Source organism: Branchiostoma lanceolatum, chromosome 3 (assembly GCF_035083965.1).
Source record: "Branchiostoma lanceolatum isolate klBraLanc5 chromosome 3, klBraLanc5.hap2, whole genome shotgun sequence".
Taxonomy (NCBI): Eukaryota; Metazoa; Chordata; class Leptocardii; order Amphioxiformes; family Branchiostomatidae; genus Branchiostoma; species Branchiostoma lanceolatum.
In genome coordinates this window covers 15,015,842-15,036,955 of record NC_089724.1, presented here as the reverse complement: position 1 = coordinate 15,036,955, position 21,114 = coordinate 15,015,842, and the positions used below count along the sequence as shown (strand labels likewise).

General features: G+C 40.0%; 1 protein-coding gene across 3 annotated transcripts in view; it reads right to left on the bottom strand.

Moving 5' to 3' along the window:
- LOC136430518 (synaptic vesicular amine transporter-like) overlaps window positions 1-21,114 on the bottom strand; it is a 79,851-nt gene that overhangs the window by 58,323 nt on the left and 414 nt on the right. The window contains exon 1 of one of the 3 annotated variants that reach the window (XM_066421206.1): window positions 11,428-11,534. The exons of 1 other annotated variant lie outside the window; for it this stretch is intronic. The gene's annotated coding sequence lies outside the window, so the exon portion shown is untranslated. Of the gene's footprint in view, window positions 1-1,137; window positions 1,291-11,427; window positions 11,535-21,114 lie in introns of those variants that run through there. One more of the 3 variants, XM_066421205.1, reaches the window with a different exon arrangement.

The window sequence follows — 21,114 nt, the reverse complement described above, 5'->3', positions numbered from 1 at the left end:
TGCCACCTGCGCCGGGGAGATAGCTTGCAAAACATGGAGTCCGGACGAGAACGGTCAGGTGGCTCTGAGGTGGTGGCTCGTTGTGGAACGGAGAGAAGGAACGGAAACCCATTACCAAATTTGACGCAGATTAATTTGTACGGGATGAAGATAGCCGTGCTTTAGTTCACATTTTCTGAAAGCATTCGATGTTTACTAATGGCGGGCTTTCTTATCTTTGAGAAGAAATGGGTGTTGTGAGTGAAATGTCAAGTACAAAGAACGTCTATCTTTGTCATGTTCCAAAGGGTGGTTTTAAACAAAGTGGCAACAAATAATTATTTCATGGCATTAACGTAAATTCGTGATTATGAGAGTTTGAATCTTTAGAAAGCAACTCAGTAGCCAGTGAGCGTAACACTCACTCTAGCTTTGCCGTTTAGTACGAAAGTTGATAAGATCTACATTAGTATATATTGTATGTTCTACTGAATGTCTTCCAGTTGAGGTAACAAAGTTGAGAGGCAATACTAATATAAGCTAGCGCTCGCAGCTGGTGTTTTAAGAGAGCCGTTTTGAGTACACCTATGATAGATGGCCATCTAGCGCTAGGTGGCGCCATGGCTGCCATAACGCATACCCCACACAGCAGGACACCGTTTGAAATCAATCTAACCATGTCCTTTAGTCCAATGAAAATATCTTTAAACGAAACGGACACAAACTTGTCATTCTAGGATTTGCGTTGTAGCACGGCTTTTGCGAGACTTTGTTCCACGGTCCGTCTGTTTCAGCCCTTCATTGATCAAGTTATAGTTCAAATAGTTGTCAATACGATGCCATACGTAAATATGCTTAATTCTATTCGCATTGCTTCCCATATCTATACGCTAACATTAAAGTTCATCTGAATTACCATTTTCAATGATAAACAATTATCTATTAGAACGGTCAGCCAACGATACACAGCTACATGCGATACCACTCTCCACAAAACTGCCATGTCTGATTACTAGTTTTGAAATCAAACTCAAACTTTTGCTTGGTAGATGAGATGGGAAGGATGAGAAAAGAAAGTGGCCTAATCAAAGCCTTTCCCATGTGACAGATAAGTCTAGGCTACGCGCAGTCTTAAGCGCCTGTGGGTGTCGTACTCACCTATACAGTCAGGTGATTTCGCTCAACTTCCATAGACGCCATGGGACCAAGGCTCCCCCTCTCATGCAGCCGGCAGGTCTACGCGAGTCATACCCGCGTCAATGTTTAAGCATTCTACCGGCGGCTTACCCAACACAGACTCCGGTACCTTTAGTATGAGAGAACGCACGCGCCGGGACCTTTACCAAATAGCCTTCTTTTCAGGGGTTATGCATCATTCAGTAGACAAACTCCTGGTCCCATTACTAATCAAAAATCGATGCTCTGCTGATGTGATGTTAATTCGCTCTTACAGGGGTACGTCATACCTATTGCCATCTCGACCCCGATAAGATGACTGTAAGTAATAAGAGTATAAAGAATTCTATCAGAAGATTTCAGGGCTGCTCTTGTAATTAAATCCCCGAGAAAGAGAGATGGCTTTTCCGTTTCAAATAGAGAGCATCGATTTTTGTACGTATAGCCCCGCGCGCCGTCCAACGGGATGATAGTGGACAATGTAAAGCGGATTCATCTTCGTGAGAAAGACGTCGCCATTTATAACTTTGTGCGGGAGAGAGAGAGAGAGAGAGCACCAAGAATCATCCGGAGGCAACTTTTTCAGAGTAGATTAACGTCGAGTCAACACAAGGTCCGTGTTGCGTTACTGCTTCACTGGCTGCAATAGAATTGCCGCCTTATGTGCAAGAATATAGCTTTCCTTGATTCCATACTCTACATGAATCGTATCAGTGTTCAGTCTTGAGAAAGTTAAAACTTCGCGAAGGGCATTTTTTTTTTCAAAGTGAACAAGAAATTGAAGATCTCCTACCTCCGTGAAATATCTATGAAAACTTGTTGACAAAATTTAACGCAGCCATGTCCATTTCATATATGTCAAATCCTGCTCTCGGGCACATATGCCATCCTCGGGTCCCTGAATTTTGGCCATGGAACAAGTTGGCAACGTTCTATTCCTTAGAACCTGCTGAAGAAATTTGGACGCAGGCCAGGTAAACATTCGCATTCGGTGGGATCAAGTCTGAACACACTAAGACAAACAGACCGAAAACAATACAGTTGTTTTCATGATGGTAACAGCACATTTACAATGTAAAATGTAAAGCCCAGAATCGCAAAAAGTCTCCCGTGCTACCCTAAACCATGGTTGGGAGTGGTTTGGGAGCTAGGTAGGTTGTGGTCGGCTGGTGTCGGCACGGTCGGCTGGTGTCCGGCCGGCCAGTGTTTGGCTAAGCCAGCCGATTTTCAAAACATTCGGCTTTGAGCGGGGGGTCTAAAATGTGTTGGCTGATGGCTGGCTGGTGGTTGCGGGTCAGTGGTTTGGGTGTGTTTGGGAGTCAAATTCAACTCTTAACCCAAAGCTGGTCAGACTGCTCCCGATCTACCGCCAACCTTGGTGGGCTGGTTGTCGGGAGCCATGTTCGGCTATGTGTAACCGGGGCTTCAACATACATGCGATGGCAATGTCGCACAAGCGCCTGGAGATCGGCAGAGAATACAGAGTGTGCGCATTGTAATAACGATGTTCAATAGAACTCACCGGGACCATTGAAGCTTTGGGCTTAAGTTACCTCGATAGAAGAGCCGCCAGGAAACGCTGTTCGGATTCTGATAAGAATCTGTCCATTTATTACTTGTAGAGAAGCAGTAGGAGCAAATTCTATCGGTGCCTGATCGCTAAAAACCTAGGAACCCAAACGTGTTTCACACAATCGGCCCGATGTATTTCAAGCTATGCATGCCTTTGATGAACAACTTACAGGAGAATGGGAAATCCCTTTGGGCTTGTTTGTTGCAATGTGGTTAAAAACAATGTAAACTGTATATATATTGACAGATGGCATATTGTACAGTACGTCACCAGACAATCTGACAGCAGACAAAATTGATATAGATTAGAAAGTACACATTGAATTCAAGGTGTAGACAAAACGTTGTAAAAAAACAATTTCGACATAGACAGTTATAACTCATAGCTAACTAGTTGTTACCTCAGTAAAAACGGAGGCAAGTTTTTGGTCCGTCTGTTTGTTTGTTTGTTTGTTTGCGTTGGTGTATGTGCAACTTTGCTCCCAAGCTGAGTTGTCCCGTGTCCAAATGTGAACCCGCAGGCTGGGTTGGCCCGGCTACAACTTTGTTCAACAGGCATGCAGGAAATGAATTTTGATGTTGATGAAGTCAGGAACCCGAGGATGGCATGTGAGAGTGGAGCAGGTAATATGTGAAATAGACATGCTTGTGTTATGTCCCATCAAGAAATTAACAATAAATGTAAACATTTCACTGAGGTATATTTCTCATGTTACTCTCTCCATGTGGTAAAAGTAAATAGTTAAACATAGAATCTATATGAAATTATTCATCGGTTTGATACTTGTCATCGTTGTTCAGATAACTCCTCAATAACAACAATAACGTACTGCAGTTACGTAATTACCGCTGATTACATTGCTTCAACAATAGAGAATATACAACATCTTTACGACTATTTGTCGAGGAATATTTACGAGCCTTGGTCTAAACAAAGACCTTCGGTGCACCAGTGCACCACCGAGCCTCGTAAAATTGACCAACAATAAAATAGCACGACAGGAAATATTCATGCAGAATGCATTTTTTTACCTATATATGTCTCTAAATATGGAAGAACAACGATGAACTCAGATGCACATCCTAAGTTTCTAATTTTCAACCAACAAAACCGTCGTTTCTCTTGAAATAATCTATCGATAATTCTTGGAAATATACGTTTAGGACAATTATCCTTGAGGCGACCATTTTTAGTTAGATGAGATACAGTAAATTGAAATCAATGAATGATTGAAAAATCAAAATATTCATTATATTCTACATTCCCTTGGAAAAATTCAATGAGTTTTTCATTGTACTAGCAATCTTGAAAAGAGAGAAGCTGGTCTGGTAAGTATAGAAACACACGATGTAATGCTAATTAGCTGTACCAGTATATAGCGAATTAGATATAGCTTGTTTACCAATAGAGCAGATAGCTTGAGGTTGATGCCCCCATGTGTACAAAATGAAGAAAAAAAAGCGATCGAACATAATTTGGAAGTGGATTACCGACCATATTTGAAACACGGCGGGAAGGATGATGGGTACGGATGATAAGTATGGTACAAATGAAAACACACATGCCTCACATCCCGTGTGGCCACCAAATGTTCGATACACCAACAGATAACCAAATGATTTGATGCATCAAAAGATTACCCAATCTGGGGCAATTGCTTTCGCGTGAGATTCGATGGCACCATGCGAGAAAGAGCGTTGTTCTGATTTCTGTGGGTTAGTAATCTATGACGAAATCAATGGGACTATGGGAAAACGCTTCCGTTAATGTGGAGGTATATGATTTGCTGTTGTTTGTATTAGTGTAGACGGGTGTAAGGGCTAACAAGAAATGTGTCCATATATCATTAAGTAGGTCTAGAATAGCCAGTTCATTTCCTGTCATGTGACTTCTCCCATTGCTGCAAGGCAATCTCTCGAGGGTTGTTAAACTTCTGCCTGGGGTCGTAAAATGTACCTCACAGTAGTAGAATCAGGTAATGTCTAATGTTGTCCATTTTAGCATATTCGTACGTTGTAATGCTCACCTTATATATCTGAGAAACGCTAAATGCTATTGTTGCTACACTATGATTTGTCACCTCCCTATGTCTTTTTTTCCATTACCTTTTTTTATTGATTAATTTTGAATACTATTTGTAACCCGTTATAGGTGTTGTGGTTCCCACCTCATTGTATTACATATAAAGCAGTTTTGCTTTACTGGTCAATTTCTGCACGACCGGCTACATGGAAGCACATGTTCACCGTGAAAATCTACTACTACCTCTCGAGGAGTGTGATATGAATCTCAGATACTCTGATGACACTTCAATGAAACAATCTTAGAAATTGTCGCATCCATTTTTTTTTTTAATAATGTACTTATATTCTTGCAATTTTTTTTTCATTCTGGAAAGACTGATCGCCTCTTCACGTCCGTAGAACATTCAAACACATTTGTTCTATTCTTCTTTATTTTGTAGCAGTCGCGCTCTTCGAGTGACAGAAAATTCCATTATGCCTTCCTGTCAATGTTCTCTTGGATCATGCAGAGCGTTCAATGCCTTTAGTGTAATTTGTCGGGATCAAACATAATTGCTTTTCAATCTCCATAAATAAAACATCCATTAGCTCAAATCTAGCCAGGAGCCCCGGTCTTCCTTCTTCACATCTTAAACAACATCCGTGTTGACGAGTCCACTCGTACTTGACGTGAGCGGAAATTGCGCCAGAGATTTTTTCAAAGGCACACTTCAAAGCAGGAGAGTGCTGATAAAATCAATTTGTCCGCTACAAGATACGTCAACTACTTCATACAGCTTTTCCTTCGACCATTGTCATGATGTCATAGCCAATCACGTGTCCTTCTTGACTTTCAACTCAACGACTTTTCTCGATCTCCAAAGCACTTGACTTGAATTCTCCACTACTACTAGGTTTAGTACAGTATTGATGGTTATGTCGTACATCCAGACTGTGTAGCTAGTCCGCTCTATTTTCTGCATGCGATGTGATGAACAAGGTCATGTCAGAGATGCCATGACCTTTTGCATAATACTAAGTATAAAAGGAATAAGACTTGGGCTTAGGTATAAAAGATATTATCCTACTTTGTAAATTTGAGGAATTTAGAAAATATTACACCGGACATGTTTCATTGGTAATTTTCATATTTTAGCTATGAATATCAGTGTTTTTGCCAACGTTATGGACATGTAAGACTTTTCTGCAAATTGCTTCAGGGAAGTAAAGCATTTATCTTAATTCAAATCCTAAGTAGACTTATATTACAAGGAATGGAAAGTAAAACGAGCATAAAATGTTGCGTAACAGCTGCAGTTGATACATTAACTTGTATTTAATGTATTTCATACAAATAATGAGGGATAACAGCTGACTGCATGATTCTTAACTTAATACATTAATATGAACTTTCCTCATCAGTATAACACAATCATAATTCGTTTTTTTCTGTACATCATATTGTCGTTCCCTACTAGCTCTTGCTGAATCAGCAGAAGTAACGCTAAATTCGTGTAGCTACTTCTAAACTTTACAAACACCACTCAGCATAGACGGCGGGTGGTATAGACTTCCTGGCACTTGTGGCCAATTGCTGACGTCACGTGTCCGCGAGGTCACATGATCTAGATGATTAGCTTGAGTTCTGATTTTTTGTATTGGAACAAAGATTCAAATTTGAAGAGACAGCTGAACTTTCATGCCAATACTGTAATCGCTATTTAGCCAGCAGACATAATGCCAGCATGAATACTGACCATCTTGTGACACTCAGCACGAACACTGCTCATAAAGAACTACATGGCACATGACGTAACGCGATGACATTGGAAAGACTACGCCTCCCATCCCCCCAGAAAGGCTTTTTACTTGCAGTAAAGTAATTGACACTGCCATCTCCATGGAGTGACCTTTGGGAATGCAATGTTGTTAATCCCAGGAAATGAAGGTTGATTAGAGCTAACGTCAAGTGCGCTGGGAGAGGTCGCGGGGTCACTTCTTACCCAAAGTGCACTGGATAGATTGATTATGTCGTATTATGCCAATTTCTCAAGTTGCGTACGTTGCATTTGGGTCGGATGATTCGATGGAGGACGCCACCAACTCCACCAAAGATCGGCGGGTGCATGAACGGGCTTTCAGCGATGCATCGCGAATGTAAAAACCTCACCGGCTACTCGTTGCAACAGTTTGCTGGTCATTGACCGCCGCGCCCGGCCTTCTGCTGAATTGATGGAAAAGGGCTCCAGATTATTTTGTATGTAAAAAAAAAATAAAACCTTTAGCTGAAATTGAATATTTGGCAATACTTTGCAAAGGGCATGGACACGTCCGTCGTACGATTGTCGTGCGATCGAAAACCAGGGGCACTCTTTGAATTGTGACACATTGTAAGATGTAGTCCTATACACTTAACACTGCCAATGCAACAACTACAACAACAAAGTAGACACAACTGACACATAAAGAACTTCAGGTTTATGCTGTTATATTATTTTTAACGGGACAGACTAGAACTGAAGAAAACGGAGGGTATGCCCCCCCCCCCTCTCCCCCCCAAATTTAGAAGATTGATTTCATAGTCAGAACTTTGACGGAGAAATAGTTTTTCACTGTGTTATCTGGCAAATCGGGCCGCTGTCTTGAAATCTAGGATGGCATGTAACTATCAATAATCCTTATCACCCGAGCGCAGCCCAGAAAATCCCGAGCTCCCCTGCTACTCTCACTGCATGGTACACCCATCATTAGACTCCTTGTGACGTAGGTGTGTTTTGTGTGGCTGTTGGTGATTATAGAGATATGCGCATAGATGATATTTGATTGTCTCCATGATTATCACTGTGTTTCACGGTCCCACCTTCAGTTACAAAACCCACTTTGTAAAATAATACCACTACTACATAATATCATCAATACGTCCAGACACTAGGCGTAGTCTAACTGAAAAAAAGGTTTGGTATTTTCTCATAGCAGAATGCTACTAAATAACACGCACTCTTGTTGACTTAAACAATTTTTAGACAAAAAGGAAAATAATGAAATTTCACATGAGCATCAAAAGAAAGCCAGGCTAAGGTTTGTCAAGTATGATTGTAGATGTTTAATATGGATAGAAAAATTCGATGTTTTCAATAGAATGTTTTTTATGGTGAATTAGCAATAAATATCAATCGAATTTTTGTAACCATCTGAAAATCTTACTGACTGAGAATTATACATTTTCCTAACGTTCTGTCAAGACGCACCACAGTAAGGGCCCAGTCACATTTGTCGCATGGTCGTCGTACTTTCGCAAACTGAGGCAGAGTCTTGCATATCCCGCACAAAATTCAGCTGTATTTACAGAAAAGGCTGTTTTAGACCATGGCCGGCGGTTGGGTCTGTCACAGCCTGCTTGAAAATCCTCCTACTGCAAAATCGTACGGCGAACTACGACGAATCTGACCACTTCGTGAAACTAGCAGGGCCCTGAAAAAAGTCCCCAAGCAGACTTTACAAAACTCCTCCCTGAGCACGGTGGGCCCTCTCCATTTCCAATCATCCACGCTATCGATCTGGGAGATTGGATTTGTTTGATTATGAAATACATTACAGTTTCAATTGACTGCCCATGATAACTCTCGGCAAGGGCCACAACCCTTGCTAAGACCCTTGATTTAGCTAATTGAATTAGGCTCCCGAGCGGAATACTTGCCTTTGGGCCTGACAAGCTCCTTATTCCGAGATTGATATTCAGGGCACAGCTTTCTTTTGTGGGGGATATTATGGAAACGTGCTCGTGGAAAGTTTCAAAACAGCATTACGTAGTTTGCGCCAGGGTTCAGTGTACGAAGGATAGGCAGTGAAACGGTGTATGTTGTTTTGCCATTTAATAAACTTTAAAAGCAAAATACAGAATTGGATTTAAATACTGATTAAATTGTACATTCAAGACGATCTTGCTGACGATGTTTTTCGAATCAGTGCAATAACCATAGTATGGTGAAAGAGCAACCAGCGAAGCGAAGCAAAGACGAAAGTTTTGAGTCGCGTGTGTCCGTTCTTTCTGTCAGGTTTGCTTGAGATAATTGTAAAGAAATTGATTAGATGAAGTGAAGAATAATATAGTCCACGGTAGATTGATCACCAGGTTAATTTAAGCTACGAGGGATTGGATCCAACAGGGAAATTAACATGACTTGATAGGGGGAATCTAAATAAAGAGCCGTGTCAGTTTCGGTTGTTGCAAATTAATTACTTCGGCCCTGTTTTGGTGACAATGCTCGGATGAAACTAATGATGCTTCGGTTGAGACCAATTTGCCATTTCTAAGCCCTATAATGCTGCACGAAACCCTATCTTTATTACACTCTAAAAGCAAGCGTAAAGATTTCGTTTTGTCACACTTTCCGTTTTTTTACATAATATTTACTGATGCTGAAATGTTACCTTTACGGAACCTGTATTTTGATCTGTGTTGAGTGTGTTGTGCACGGGACTTTCAAACCAGCAGCAAATGTGATACCAATTACTTAACATATTTCATGTGCAATACGCACCTGAAAAAAGCTCTAACAATTTTGATGCAAGACTTTGTTACTAAGGCCTCACTGAATTATTCTTTTGGACGACATACACACGCGCATCAATTTAACTTATTCCTTTAAAGGAACAAGTTTAGAAGGTATTTGTTTGTTTCATCATCTTTTGAAATAAGGCAACCTGCCTCCTTATACCCCCATTCCACTTGGACGGCGCTCTCACCGCGCTCTCACGGCGACCTCATTTTGGCCAGATCGCCGTGAGAGCGCCGACAGCGCGGCGAGAGCGCCATTGAGAGCGCCGACAGCGCGGCGAGAGCGCCGACAGCGCGGCGAGAGCGCCATGCGCGCCGTCACCTCGGCGATGGTTTTGAACATGCTCAAAACCTTCGCCGTGAGAGCGCCGAGGATGGCGATCAAAAAACGAGCGCCGAGCGAGCGCGGTGAGCGCCGTGAGAGCGCCGTGAGAGCGCGGTGAGCGCCGTGAGAGCGCCCAAGGTGGGATCAAAGGGCCGCAGCGAGCGCTCAAGGATCGCAGCAAGCGCTCTATGAGGATTGAATGGTCCTAACTGTAGTTTAAACAAATTTTATTCTTGAAGTGGTGTATCTTGAATTTCTGGGAATTTTGTGGTCAAATCATACTTTTGTTCGTGGGTAATACAAATTGACCAATACCTACAAGTACTTGCTTCCATTCAAATTAAATTCCCTCGAAGTTTTATTGTCAGTGGTTCAAAATGTGTTTCAAAATTCTGTGATTTACGTTTCTATTATAACGTACAATGATGAAATATATTTATTACAAACAGTTTACATGACAGACAACACAAACAACACAGACAAAACAAGTTGAACATACATATATTACTTGAGACACACACTGAGCGACCGTGCAGCGAGTAAAATTGAATCTGTTTTCCCCTTGATTCTATCATTCAAATATGATGCAAGAGGTAAAAGTATGACTGAGAAGACAACAAAGCACACAAAACGTAACAAAAATTCGTTCTTTATCTCTGGAATTCGTTGACTGATCTGTGAAATCTTTAAAAAGTTGCTGACATTTGACATTTTGGTCGCGCTGAGAGCGCGCAAGGGTCGCCGTACAGATTCCACTTGAGCACGTTTTCCAGGAGTTCGGCGCTCTCACGGCGCTCTGGACCATTTTAGGTCGCCGTGAGAGCGCGGTGAGAGCGCCGTCCAAGTGGAATGGGGGTATAAATGAACAAGAATAGAAAATGAAATGTTTGCTATGCAACGATATGTGCGTGTAATTTTTTTCAAAACCACTATATATATATATGATCACTCCTTTCTTGTCTTTGTTTCACGTACTCGCAGCAATTTCGTATCCATAATATATATATAAAGTAACCTCAATGTAAAGCTGCCGATTTGAGAATCTCATTAATAAACATGGGTTAAAACAAACAAACAAATAAACAAAATCAAAACATTGTGGCCTTACATCTAATTATGTGAAAGAAGCCCATAGGGAATGAGTATGTACGTCATTATTCTGAGATAAGACGTTAGCCGTACCAAGCCTCAGGCTTGTCAATGCTGCATGGTGCCGGTGTTCCACCAACAAGGGGCCGACTGGCGCCTGTCAATGTCACACACCACTACTTCTCCCGATAGCCATGTTCAAGGCAAGGGAGCATACACATGTAATGCTCTAATTTGTAATTCAATTAGTACACGGGGATAGCTTAGGTTGAAGAGTATTTCACGCCAACGCGGCGGGCAACATTGCCCTGGGCAGAAAGGAACCCGTTCGCAAGTCCCCAACCATGGAATCAACAAGTAACTTTCTATCAAAATATACATTTCGATCTGTACCTTATACTGAATGTAGCAAAAAATGTATATTCTATAATTATGGCGATAGCAAGTAAAAACACCAAAAGATAATATAGATGTATGATATAGCATGACAAAATTAGTATTACTACTGACTAAACATTCGATATAACCCAGAATCTACTGCTCTTCAATCTTAACATGGTCACAATAGCATGAATCTTTCCGATAGAAAGTAGTTTAACAGATGGAAATCTTTCATGTCGTTTAATTACAAAGCAATATAACTTTAGGCCTGTTGCAATTAGGCTCCATGCATGTAGCCTCAAAGCTATAGCCAGCAATGCAAGTCAGAAACAAATATACTCACCAATAGACGTGTCAGGCCTTCTTTATAACACCTAAAGTAAACTTCTAAAATCAACTTTTAAAGAGTCCATCGTGAAAATCTACGACTATCATCAACCTTTTAAACGTTAACAATTCTGAGAGAATCTTTTTATAGGGATAAATACTGCGCAATACTTTCAGAGGACCATCCGGCAGCCAATCACCGTTCTCGTTCTTCAATGTATTGACCTCCAGGCGACCAAACGTCAGGGTTGCTAAATGTACTTGCTGAACAAATTGAACCTGTCTCTCATTGGCGTCCAAAGCAATCTGCGAAGTGCATTTTATCTAATGATATTACATCCGCTGATTGATCATCGCTCAGCCAGTCCCCCGTGGTTAGAAAAAAACGGCGGACAAATAGCCGCATGGGCAACCACTTTCATAACTGATAACTTAGCTGATGTAATTTGGCCCTGGCTTGGGCTGGCGAGTTTGATGATAACCTGTTGCATCGCCGCTAGCCAGAGAGGGTTGAAAACTTGGTCTTAACTGTCAAACCCTGTTGCAGGCGTGACGAAAGACTCGGAACCTGACGCCATAAGCGCGTTTGGGCATGAACTGAAGTTGAACCTTAATCAGCTGTGGTGAATGAGTACACCTTCTTGTTCCAAATCGATTCGTTTTCATCATCACAGCGGGAAATGAGAACGGACCAGACGACTCTCCCTTTCACGATGATTTCACACCACAAAACGATAACTCTTAAGGCAGTGACAAGCAGAAAGTGTGGACCAATGATGTTCAAGGTAAACTTAAAAGCATGCAATCATAAAAGCGCAAAGACATTTCAAGGGCTTGGTAAATACAACAACATAACAATCGAACATTTCCAAGCCATTTGAAGTTACGATGAAGCAACATCTTTAAAGTTGAATCTTAACTTTCTCTCGTTTTCTTTACATCCTGTTATGCATTGCGACATTACTGGGATTCCATCATTTTAATCTACGGTGGTTTTATTCTTTGTGACCCAATATATTTTACTGCTATATGAGCACGGATTTAACTTTATCTTTGATTTAATTACAATTAGTAATACGTTGTAAGGTTTTATGTACTGTATAAAGAATAATACCTCATCAATTTGCGTATATTCATTAGGTCTGCCGTCAAGGTTAACTTAATCATGTATTCACAACTAGTTCACAGTATTATCAAATGTCTGTTCTTTTTCTATTCTTATCAAGATATTGTCAAATCATATTTATCTACTATAATATTGGTATCATGTATATTTCGATGACCCTCTATATTAGAAAACTGTAACTGTAACTGATGAACTGGCATGGATACATTTTGCTGGCAGTGTGCATACATTGTAAGATTCAAAACAACATATATCAATTGATCTAGGTACGAAAGTATTTCCTTCCTCATCATCAGAAATCACATGTATCCAGATGGCTCCTATGGGTCCGTATCGTATCCGAATTACCTTAATGAGAGCAGGGGAAAAGTTTTATCAAGCCAAAAAGCATGCAGATTAATCGAGGCGGAATCTAATTATCCAAACAGGAGCCATATCAATTACTTGCGTCTTTCAGAAGATCCGACGGTTTCCTTGATGCAATCATACAAGGAGACATTTTATAGTATTGTGCCATTAGCGCAGAGAGTTCAGTTAAGTCTCACCAAAAGACAGCATGCTTTTGAATACACTGCGGCAATCAAATCATACTCAAAGATCACGATAACTTTCATTGGCAGGCAACGTTTTCGGCTTCTGTGCCCAAAAAATGCTGACACTCCCTTTCCATTAGAGGCTGCGACCACGCTGCGACCGCTGCGCGACCAAACATCTGACAGATCGCACAATGAATTTAATAGAGATTTTAAAAATGTATTGTGTGTTTTGTTGTTTTTCATATTATACTTTAACATCTTGCATAATATTTCACTCATGACATCACGGGTCACACCATTCCAATTTCAGGTCTAGTGAAAAGGGGGGGGGGGGGTGACGGAACAGCTAACGACGCATCGGAAACATTGAGCTGCCATCTGTGTGTAGCGTCACTTAAAGTATTTATAGACTTATAAGACTTTGTAGAAACGTAATCAACTATCATCAGTGGAGGGATTAGCTTTTTATGCCAATGTAACTAGAGATTAGTTTGTTAAGTAAGGTAAAGGTCGTCTGATTTAGTCGTGAGTCTTACTTATACATGAAAATCACTTATTTCTAAGTGTTCCAAAGCGCCAATTCATCTCATTATGATTAACTTGTTTGTGCGTTGCTTTTAATTCGTTCATGTCGTTTAACGGTGACTATGTAAGGCCTGGGGTTTGCAAAGTTTACGATGCTTGGTGTTTTGTTTAGATCTAGACTCCATGTTATAGTTTAATTTCATTACACTGTTTTACAGCTTAACTATGGACAATCATCATGTATGACACTATGTATGGAGCCTTTACGAAGAAATTATATGTGTCTCACGAAAAATAAACACTAGAAACGCTTTCCATCCATGACAAAGCAGACTAGTGGAGACAGATAAAATCTATTTTAGACTTAACGGACTTTTGATAGAATCTGCAGTAAACATGTATGACGTTCCCATCCACTTAAAGAACATAGGCACCGTCTGTTGGCAATCTCCACTTCTGTAACTTAATTAACCGTATGATTAGTCCTGTAATCGTACTCGCAAAAGCAAATAAACATAAGAACAGCTAATACAAGAGTGTACACATACTCAACCATCTGGCGTGAATATTTGTTCCGCCATTGGCAGCAGCTGCGATTTGTAGATGGCATAGAGAAAGTTGCACAAGATAACCCTTCCAGCAGGAGTCTTAACGTTAAACGTTACATTTCTAGTTCTGGTATGGCATCGTTCCCCCGGAAGTACAAATATGAAAATAAAAGTTAAAAGTTATGATAGGCTGGCATTTGTAGCAGAACAATGCCCCAAATGAATAAATTTTTCAAAGACAAAGATTAAGCTTACTGCAGCAAATAATATAATGCCAATTTGAATGCCCTCATTAGAGCATCAAAGTCTTTTCACGAGGACATATGATAACACAGTTTAATCAACGCTCCGTGTGTTTTAGTTAATATATCTAATAAAGGGACAATGAAAAAAGTGTAATCAGACCTGGTTACAATCACCTTGGTTCTGCATTTCTTATTTGTAGAGTTCTGTAGTAGATTCGTCTTCATTGTGGTAAATTGTCAGTGATGCCGCTGATATAATTCTGTAAATTTGGTACTCCGACACCAATCTATGTTTTCAATGTATGACTTAAGTACTTAAGCAAACACGCAATGTAGCTCTCAATGCTGCAACAATTGAGAACACTAGTATTCCCTTGTTGAAGCCAGCACAGTTGAGTAAGCATTGGTTACTGTCTGAAATGCATCGTCGGCGTAGCATATGCAGCTGGTCATTCGATAGTATTGCAGAGAGCAACGTTAGCAAAACGCATCCACTCACCAAAACCAGCAGTACTAAAGCATTGTTTATTGTCTGAAATGCATCGTTGTCAGCTGGCCATACAATAGAACTACAAAGAGGCAACAGCATTCAGCACTTACAGTGCACACCCTCGACAAAAACCAGTGGACCCGGTCGATCGAACAGTCCATCCATAAAACATGCGGATCATCTCTTCCGGGTGAAGAGCACATCAGTCGAGCCGCAACAAATTGGGCACTTTTCATGCGGCTACCTCTCACACAGGCCTTGAAGTTGAAGATTGCTCTTTGGTTAACAACGTGTACACACGCGAACCTGTGGCAACCGTTCAAAACAAAGGTCGCCGTATGGTTTCGGAGCTGTAGCGTGTGGAAACGATTCAACTTGACTGCTTCCTTTTGGTTGTTGGTTGATAGCCTTCTTGAAAATGGAAATTAATAAAACGTATTTCGTTGCTATTAAACGTGAGTATAAAACCATACATACTTACATATATATATATATATATACTATACCTACATACGTATACATTTTGTTTTGATTAATCAAATCTTTTAAAAAATGGCAATAAAGGCATTGCTTCAAGAAACAAAATGATGTTTTACCTAGAGAGCCTGGGCCAGATAGATGATGATACAGGAGCAAAGTTTGCTTCTCTTGATATTTGTTGGTAAAGCGCCGTCTACCGATCTAACAAAGGTACCCATCCTCTTAATATGTAATATCAATCAGAATATATTCAGAATATTTAGCTAAAGCTTCTTTATGAGTGCTGTGAAATATAACTCAATGATTTTTTATACATATAAATTACATCTCAGTTCGTGCATTTCTCCATGACATAATCTAATTACACAATATAACAGTCCACGTATACATAGTACGCGGTATACAGACATATACAGTTTCTCTGTTATGTTTTAAGTAGCGCGTATTTTGTTTATGTATACCCTGAGTTTCTTATTTTACCTGTGTTACAAGATAGTGTGTTATTTGTGTCACTCGATACAATAAGCTACAGTACTATTCTTATTTATTTTCTTTGTGCATACTTTGATCAAACATACCGATGGTTCTATATTTGTGTAGACTGGGTCCCCTTTAAACAATTCGACAGAGTTGTATGGGGCCACCTAGCTGTTTAAAAATTCAGTAAATGAAATGAATAAATGTTCTGGACCCTCTACACACTGCGTACAGCATCTTCAACAAGATACATTTTCGGGCAGGCCTCCGGAGCCATGCGAGGAAATGCAACCTGAGGTGTGAAATTTGAACGATCGTTATGAACAGTTGGAGCAAACGGCTTCATCCTGACTCAGCCTGCGTGAAATTGGCTTTAAACACCTCGACCCTCGGGCTAACCACCTCTGAGACACCTGGGCTGTATGGGGCTGTGCCGAGGCGAACCTGCGTGCGCTATATACCCAGACCCTATATACGCTTTGACTAATCGAAATGTTGTTGCTACGCGGGGAAATATCAATCGTTAGTTTTAACTTTCATCCAGCAAACCAGTGGGAAATTCAGGTACCGAGCTGTACACTTTATCTCATTGACCGTATATCGTTTGCGTAAGAGAGCGCAGTATTGCCTTAGTGTACTAAAAAGTTACAAAAATTAATATTGTATTATGAGGATTTCTTTCACCGTAGGAATCAACAGATCAAAAGCGTATACGAGCAATATATACATTTAAAATATAAAATTTCTCGTCTTAAGCAAACATGCTTGAGTTGAGCACCATCGATGTGCGCATATGTTCATTCGACCGTTCACCTTCACTGTCACGCAAAAGGCAAGCAAACTTTGGCATTGTTCCAGAATACACTCAAGGACGCGAGAAGGTCACGATATACGGCTGTACAGCCTCTTTTGACCTTGATAGTGTAGAAATAGGACTATCACTTTTATCAACGGAGCAATTGAATATTACGCTGCTTGAACACTGCAAAGGCTAGAGCGTTCTAGTAAACAGGACAACGATTGTGTGATTCACCGCTATATACGTATATATGTACCGCTCTGACTTCATCATTAAAAAACATGGTCTGGCAACAGGGGTGTATAGACGAAGGGGGGGGGGGGTCAATCGAAGAATCCATATTTACAGCTGAAAGATATCATGTTGCTACATTATCTATTATACTAGTAATGAGAGACCGATTATCACCTCCGTGTACGAGGGTATTCTTGTCAGTATATATGTAGGTTTGTATTTCCGCAGTTGATTCCATACAATATATATTGAAACGACTGCTTTATCATTAGAAAACGTACTGAAACCAATGATTAGCCCCACTTGATTATAACACTATATCAACAAGAGTTCGGCGAGCTCATATCTCCATGAACTATTCTGATTATGCAAATGACGTACACATTTACATAATATATGCTTGGTCATGAACACCTTTAACCAACTTACACATGTCGCAATATTGACAGACCTATCATCTGCCATTTAGATGACTTGTGGCGCTTTTGCATCAATTATGCAAATTATGTATTTATTTGCATAATTGTTATCTCTTGATGTTCTACTTACCATAAACTACATATGTTACATGTATTTGAGTCATATTATGGAAAACACTGCAAATATAGATTTTACTCATTAATCATGCAAATTAAGTCCCGATTAGCATAATTTGCACTTCATTAAGTACACCTCAGTCTAAACTACCTGCATACTTAATATCATGGGAAACTTTGTTCAGTTATTCTCCATAGAAGATTTTCGCAATAGCGCCCCTGCAGTTCCAGAGCAAGCTGCAAGGTGGCCCAAACCTACAGCACTTTTTTATTACATCTCACGCTATCAGCCACCCAAAAATCATGACCATAGCACGTCCAGGTCAAAAGATACAAAAACAGAAGTTCTGTTGCAGTACCAAGGTCCCATACCAGGGGGGCAAAATCAATCTTGACTTTCGGCTTCATAACACCTGCCCACATACCAAATATCATCGTAATCCATCAAGAGGCTCTTGAGTTATGCTGACTACAGTAGTACGGAAACACAAACACACACACACACACACACACACACACACACACACACACACACACACACACACACACGCATAATTGATGCAAAAGCGCCACACTTCATCTAAATGGTAGATGATAGGTCTGTCAATATTGCGATATGTGTAAGTTGGCTAAAGGTGTTCATGACCAAGCATAAATTATGTAAATTTGTACGCCATTTGCATAATCAGAATAGTTCATGGAGATATGAGGTCTCGGAACTCTTGTTTGTACTTGCTTCTCATGAGAGCAACATTCTGCACTTGTGTTTCCTGCATCTGACTTACTGGTGTGACTTTTTGATGTACCCCATGTGTCATTGTGACTTACGATGGCATAGGAGGCATTGATCTTGTCATTTCTTTGCCACCTCAAAGAAGAGCAGTGCAATTTGGTTTCGGTATTGGCCATTGTACACCAATCTGTGCGCGTTTAAACATTTCCAACTATGCGTTACATTCGGCACATCGTTTTTTTTAATGATGGAACATAGTCTACTGGATGATAGAAAATAATGATTTAGTAATAATGATTTCTTTTAAAGCTCAGAATGTATTCACACTTGCGCCGGTAGTTCGTTTGACTGATTACTGAACTTTTCAGCTGGGCATGTAGGAATTATGGTTACATGTCGGCGCCAGTTACAATTTTAAGACATGACGTCAATGATTCCAAACGTGACTGACATGTTGGAAGCAGGGCTTGGCAGTTTCCATGTCACTCTCAATTATTGGGTACAAGAGCGTGATCATACGGTAGCGAGTCTGAAAAAGTTATTTCATGCTCCGCAAGCATTTAATAATAAATACACCGTCTGATATTTTAGCACTTGTGCCATCTGCGTTATTTCTCTCTGAACACTGCCATCTATTTCCATCAAATGAAGGGCAAGGGGCAATGATACATGTTGACAGTTTCTGCTCGTGGTAAATGAACCTAATTAGTCACTCTGCCTATGGTTGAATATGTTTTACCACCTGTTAACGCCCGAGTAGCTTTTATTTAATTTTCGTGCTCTTGCATATTTGAAGGGATTGCAGTGTCAGATTCATCCAAGTGGTACATCAATATATTACATGCTACAACTTGCCGATGAATCTACAAATTTATGATTTATTGTTATCATTATTCATACTTCACCACTTATCTAATTTTGATCAGTCGTATGATTCATCCAATTTTTCATTCACAAATGTGATTTTTCGTACTGCTAATTTTGATTTTACTAAAACTCATTGATGAATAGAAATGCTGCAACAGCTGGGAAGGTGAAGACTCTACCCAACTGGTTATGCTAAAACGTGAGCAATTTCAGGTTGATTTATATCCTAAATGATACAAAAGATATCAGTCTTCAAATCAGTCAAAAAAGTAAAAAGACCCGGCAAGTCCAAGAACCAGGAAATTAATTGCTGTGACGCGAAGAAGTGTCAGATGGGTTTACGGTTTTGAGAAAGGGAAAACATGAAATCGTCGCTTTTTATGTCGTTTCTACCAGTAACTTTTAGATTTGCAGAGCTATAGAGAAAGGAAATTGTATTTGGAAAATTATAGATAGCTCCGCAACTGTATACTTTGTTGGCAGAACATCATCGTTATCTAAAGCTCTGCAGCAAATGTAGATTTCTTCAAAACGCTACGGGCAAGACGTATCTAGACGATTTACGTATTCTTTTATCAAGTCTGAGTAATTGATTCCTCTCTTCGCAATCCTTACGTTAATTATAGACGTTAAGGGAAAAGTATGGAAAATCCGTTACCAAATAATCATATTGTACGTTATCTACTTCTAATACATGTAGTACTGCTTTCGGGAAGTTCCATAAGAAAATTAGAGACATCGTAAATAATTAGTGGGTCTGATATATCTTTCGGGTATGTTTGACTAGACAGAAAGAATCTGTAGATAACGTTTTCTAATTAAATTACTATGGATCGTCCCACCAAAAACACCGTTGGCGGCTCTTAGGATTTGGTTGGCTCGGCGTAATTGATGAAAAAATAATGACCTTGACATGTAAGGGTATAACTCCGTTGCTTATACGCACGATGACAAGAAAATTCATGCATATAATTACCCTGCGGGCACCTCTTTGGCAAGAAGGGGAACGCATTTAATTTCACAACAAGTTTGGGGTCTATAGAAAATCCCATTAAGTTTTTTTGTAACTTAGAGTACCTTCTAATGGGATAAGACCCGGTCTGCCGCGCTACCATGGTGACAAATTAAATTGATTATCCTTAAAGTAGTAATGTGTGTTAGGGCACATCTATTTGAAAATATGGCAGAAAGATGTAGCGATACAGACGTTTGCTCTTTCACAGAATCATTTGTACCACAAGGAAAAGACTGATTTAAAGGAACCAACTTTTGCTGTCGTTCTGTGCAGTAGAGCATTGATTAAGACATCAGATTGCATTCGATTATGATGTATGCAGAAGTATTGGTATTGATATATGATAGTCAACTTCATGCTCTTGAATAATGACAATCTTATCCGCTGTAGCGATCTATGGACGTCTTTCTGTTCAAATGTTGTCGATTTCCATGTCTGTTACACGTAACTGTTTCCTGCCTTTATCATTCATATTCTGATGTCAATTTCTAAATATCATCGAGGCAACGAAGCTGTCATACAAACAGCTAACAAGCAATGCAGTTTTAACTAAAAATACGTAATCAACACAAATGGCAATATTAAAACACCAGCCGTAAGGTTCTAAATGTAAAAACAACTCATACCTCATATGAGTTCCATATTGGCAAAATGTGGCTTCATATATCAACAATGCCAGGTGTAGAATATAAAGTTCGAAATATTTCTCATTCTATATCTATTATACAATCATCCCTTTGAATTACCTTTATACGCTGACAAATGGGCTATACAGATATGCGGAATCTACTGTACAATAAATATCATGTAGACGTATTGTCGCATGTATAACTTGATCAACTACTATCAATAGTTGGTAGTAAGCTGTGGTGGACGTAGACTGCATCAAAGGAGTACTCTCTAAAACTGGCGGGCAGTTTATCAGAGGAATGGTCAAGCTTCATGCGCAAATGATGCCACCAGTGTCATACTCTGAAACGATTGTGGCACTGTTTCTCTTTAAATGAAAGAGTCGGCAGTTGTCATAATCATTTTCAAACATTTCCAGCGCGCACAATGCAATGTATCCTGACATCTGAAGGCGATGTCTCC